Below are 5,527 nucleotides of genomic sequence, written 5' to 3'. Positions count from 1 at the left end.
TGTTGAAGACATACAACTTTAGGAAGCATGGTTTTGGACAGCAATACTCACCGTCACCATGCTCTGGCTATGCACCACCTTCTGAATGGTGATGTAATGGAAAACATGGGTTGCAGATCCAGTAAGACCTGGATTTGACCCCTGGGTCTCGGTATTTAATACTTGTGTCATCTGGGGAAAATAACTACCATGTGTGGACCTAATACTTTCTCAAAATTAAATCGATATCAGAATAGCTATTGTATAAAATGTGTCATGTTATGCAGCTAGCATAGTGCTTGGGACCCAGAAGATCATAAGGGATTCCAGTTTCCTTTTATTCCACTTTCTCTCACTTTTCCCCACTCCTGTAAGCAGAGTAGTAAAATGAACCACAGCCTGTGGCAACATAAAAAAGGTAGCTTCATGTTGGGGATTCCAAGGATAGGGAGAAATTGTCCTCTGCCATATCAGAAATGAAAGTATCTCCCATCTTTAGCTCAGTGATCTACTCCGTGTAGAGTATAAACATACACCTTATTTCAAAGAGCGGCAGAGTAGGCCTGTCTTACACTGATACTATTTAAAGAATAATAATATTCCCTGTTTAAATCAAATCCCTAAGGAAAATGGAAAGGGGCTTGGATTTGAAGGTAGGGAGGAAGCAGGGTCCTTCTGGAGGATATAAAGAAGGACTACACAAAATTCACAAAATTTCTGTGAAAAAGGAGAAAGAAGACCTTCATGTTCTTATTTTTACTGGGGTTCAATGGTTATAATTTGATGAAACAAATTGATAGAGCTGGTTCAACCATGATATATGGCATGTGATATTTGAGGTCACTCAAACTTTCTCAGTTTTCCATTGTGGAATGCAAACGTAAGTAGTTTGTCTCTTTAAATATTGTGTTTTGGGCTTGATTATTGGGAATATGCCTGATATGGTCAAGATAACATCTGATGTTACACAGTGTATACTTCTAGGGCCTCAGTTTATGTGTTAAACTGGGAAGGAAGGAAGGAAGGAAGGAAGGGGGGGACGGAGGGAGGGATGGAGGGAGGAAAGGAGGGAGAGAGGGAGGAAAGAAAAGAAAGAAAGAAGAAAGCAAGAAAGCGAGAAAGAACGAAAAGAAGAAGAGAAAATATAGACTACATAATGTCTATCGAAGCATTTTTGTCTTTAAGAATTCTGACATTTCTAAGAATATGCCCAAATATAGTGCTTTTAAAAAAGTTTTTAAATATCTTATTTTTAAAATGTGGTAGCCAAGGTGGCAAGATGGTGGCGCCCAGGCGGGCCGCGCCGAGGTGAGCTGGAGCCGGGCCCGGAGAGGAGCGAGCCTGCCGCGCCCAGGACTTAGACCCCGGGCTGGTCTCCCGTCTCCCGGGCAGCGGCGGGAACTGCCAGAATGTTTTCTACAGCAGCTGCACCATTTTGCATTCCCATCAGCTGTGCACCAGGTTCCAGTTTCTGCACATTGGAGACCCCGTGAAAGAAGTTGCTGCGATGGTTTACTGGGCTCTCAGGAGAGCTGCCCAGGTGCACATCCACCTGGCGAGGAAGGCCAGCGGGGTCTGCCGAGGCCCTGAGCATCAGGCCTTGGGCGCGAGGGCCGCTGCCCCGAAGCCCGCCGCCCGGGGAGCCCCCGGGACCCCGGGCGGCGCGGTGGAGCTGCTGGGCAAGTCCTACCCCCAGGACGGCTACAGCAACCTGTCCCGCGAGGTCCTGTCCAGGGTCGGCAGGAACCTGCACAACCAGCCGCATCACCCGCTGTGGCTCTCAAGGAGAGGGTGAAGCAACACTTCTACGCGCGGTACGTGGGCCGCTCGGGGACGCCCCTCTTCTCTGTCTACGAAGACCTCTCCCCGGTGGTCACCACCTGGCAGAACTTCGACAGCCTGCTCGTCCCGGCCGACCACCCCAGCCGGAAGAAGGGCGACAGCTATTACCTGAACGCGCGACCCACATGCTGCGCGCGCACACGTCCGCGCACCAGTGAGACCTGCTGCGCGCGGGGCTGGACGCCTTCTTGGTGGTGGGCGACGTGTACCGGCGCGACCGGATCGATGCCCAGCACCACCCTGTGTTCCACCAGCTGGAGGCCGTGCGGCTCTTCTCCCGGCACCAGTTATTTGCTGGCATAAAGGATGGAGAAAAGCTGCAGCTTTTTGAACAGGGTTCTCGCTCTGCCCATAAACAGGAGACACATACCCTGGAGGCCACGAAGCTTGTAGAGTTTGACCTTAAGCAAACATTTACCAGGCTTATGACACATCTTTTTGGAGATGAGGAGGGAACCCGGACCCAGAGCAACGAAGTACCACGTGACCACATTGCGGCTCGGGAGTGTTTGAGCCCTGTCGTTTTGACTTTCGACCCCATGTTAGACCTTAGCTCTTTTGAAAAGAGAGATAGAGATCATTTCAATAATATTCCTAGACTGTGAGGCTTACGGAAGCCGTGATATTAAAAGGATGGGGCCTCCGCCTGGGTGTTGCCTTCCAACTCTCCCGCCCTCTGACCCCTGTAGCTGGTATGGGTATACTCTTGTTACATTTCAGATACCAAAGGTCACTTAGAAACTTCACATTCAGTCTTTCTTTAATTGGCTAATAACAGGAACTGCCTCAGCAGGCATCAGAATTATTCAACAACTCTTTTTATACTTGTTTTTACGGTCTGAGCTTTTTCCTCTTTTAAATTGTTAGTGTTGTATTCCTTTGTTCTTGAAAAGCAAAATTAAAAATTAGAACACACTAAAAAAACAAGAATTGTATGCATATGGTTGGTTTCAAGTAGCGTGTAGCAGAATGTATATTTCAAATGCACAAGAGCAATTGTAATTGTCTCATTGAACAACATTAATATAAGAGGGATACAAATTTTTAAGTGTTCTTAAAATATTAATCACAATATTCCTTGCATGACATATCTGTGTAATTGGGGCAAACTTTTTCTTAATTGGAAGGAAAGTACTAATTCATACTATTGTCTCTTCTTGTAAATTAAACGTTCTGTTTCTTTCCTTTAATGCAGAAGAATTATATTCTTATGTATGATGTCAGCAATTTACTTTTTGAAAAAAATATAATTTTAAAGTAAAAATGCGAAATAAACATTTTTAGGTAGATTTGTTGATCCTTTTGAATTAGTAAGTCTATTAACAATGAAAAATATTTATCTAGATAGATAACCTGAAATGATACGGTTATGTTTCAAAGAGAGTTAGGTGAGTTAGGCCTTGCAAGGAACTTTTACTTCCTTAGAATAAAGGTGTTACACGGATAACAACAACCAAAAACTATATATAACCTGTGAGAAAATTCACTTGCCTGTCAACGATTCAAGATATAAAAGTGAAATTAATGTTCTAGTAGTCAAGTGGCCCAAAGAAAAGCTGTCATGTCCTTGAAATCTGTTTTGATTGTACAAATTCAAGTACATTTTATGGTTGTTTGATTCACCTCCATTTCAAAAAACTCACATTACTCACAGTTTCTCTCACATAAAAGAGGAAAACTACCATGAGTATGGAAACAGAAGGCTCGTTTGTAAACAGATGTTCCATATGAAACAGCAAGGGTTTCCATAAGTTGTAATAACCATCTGTTTTCATTTTAATATCAGATAAAAGCATTCTCTTCAAAAGTGAAAGTATATTTAAATTAAAGCTATGAATTAGGATCAGATATAAATTTCAAGATCATTTGATATATCACCATTAAAAGGTTTACCACAAACTAATTCTCTGTTATAATATTAATGTGCACATATATATTTACATAAATGATACACAAGATGACATGGGTTATATGCACACAACAATAAAAAATATATTTTCTTCATTGTACTTGGATTTCAGTACCTGTGTAGTAATGTAGGAATCGGTTTATCTTCTTTATTACAAAGTATTTTGTTTCTCCTGTAGATGTGAACCCTCATGGAATGAGTCAAAGAATCATTTTCAATCAGGTGAACAGGTGAAATTCTTAGTAACTGCCATTAGATCACACTGAATATATATAAACACAGATGCACACACAAACACACTCTTTGTGTACATAGGCACCAATACAGTTAAAAAATAATACATGGAATAAATATACTTGTGATTCACTCTGGCTTTCAGTTTTGCATATATGACCATGTCCATGTGTGACAGATAAATACAAGACACACAGATATTGATATGCCCTTTCATAAATAAAGACAGATAACTTCAAATTCCATATGCTTTCTTACTTGTCTGGAAACATTCAGCATATGCTACCCCATCCACACACTCAGCTCATGACTTTGTTTCCATTTCCCTAAGGAAAGAGAAGCACTGTGTCCCATACCCTCCCTTTCCTCTAGTTCCTATGGAAGACCTGTCCTTGCTTCTTACAAACACCACAAAATGTGGACTAGGTTAATATCACCTTCCCTAATTCTCTTACATCTGCCATTTTCAACTTTCTTGTCTATTTTCCCAAAAAGCTTGCACATATGCTAGTATTTACCTTCTTCAAAAAATCAGCCAGGTGATGAAGGTTAATCAGGCAGATAATCAAAGTTCACATAAACAATAATAAGCCACGTGGATCGTGTGTACCCTTGGTATGAAGGGATGAGAATGACATTTTATCTCTGTTGTCTTTCTCTCAAAACTTAGACACCCAATTAAATCATGAGAAAAACAGTAGACAAATCCCGATCAACAGACATTCTACAAAATACCTATCCAAGACTCTTGAAAACGATCAAGGTCATCAAAAACAAGGAAAATTTGAGAATTTCAGCCAAGAGGAGCTTAAGCAGACATGACAACAAAATATAATATGGTACCTTGCAACAGAAAAAAGACAGTAAGTAAAAAACGTAGGAAATCGGATAAAATATGGACTTTAGTTAATAGTAATTTATTAATAACTGTTTATTAATGGTGACAAATATACCATAGTGATGCAAGATATTAAAAATGAGGAAACCGGATGTGGGTTACATGAGGGTGTCTCTGCTATCTTTGCAATTGTTTTCCTAAATCAAAAACGCTTCTAACATTTAAAAATGAAAACAATAAATTTTATTAAATTAACAGCAACACCTTTCTCGATGCAGAGGAGACCACTGCTACCACACCAAGCTCCTAGCCCCACTCCAGCAGCCTCCAGGTACACATCTGGAGTACAGTCATTTCCCTACATATGAAACTTCAAGTTGCGAACTTTCAAGGATGTGAACATGCATTCCATAAACGTCAGGTGTGAGTGAAATTGCAGCTCACCTTCCGTCTCCTATTGCTGACGATCCTTCAGCTCTACCGTCTCCCACCCCGTCTCCCTCCTTCGGTCAGTAGCTCTTCTTTCCTGTTCACTCCATGCCAGCCCCTGTACGCCAGCTGTTGTACTGCACTACTGTACTTTTCAAGGTACTGTACTGTAGGATTTAAAATGTTTTCTTTATTTTTTGCATTTGTTTGTTTTTTATGTATTATGTGTGTGAAAAGTATTATAAACCTATTACAGTACAGTACTATATAGCTGATTGTGTTAGTTGGGCATCTAG

At 41.3% G+C, this 5,527-nt stretch overlaps 1 pseudogene; it reads left to right on the top strand.

The window, feature by feature from the left end:
• Nucleotides 1–1,375: 1,375 nt before the first annotated feature.
• Nucleotides 1,376–2,426, top strand: LOC102974415 (phenylalanine--tRNA ligase, mitochondrial-like; annotated as a pseudogene).
• The last annotated feature ends 3,101 nt before the right edge of the window (nt 2,427–5,527 follow it).

The sequence above is a fragment of the Physeter macrocephalus genome, chromosome 13 (assembly GCF_002837175.3).
Source record: "Physeter macrocephalus isolate SW-GA chromosome 13, ASM283717v5, whole genome shotgun sequence".
Lineage (NCBI taxonomy): Eukaryota > Metazoa > Chordata > Mammalia > Artiodactyla > Physeteridae > Physeter > Physeter macrocephalus.
Note: the sequence above shows the minus strand (reverse complement) of the source record. Positions and strands in the feature narration are given on the sequence as shown.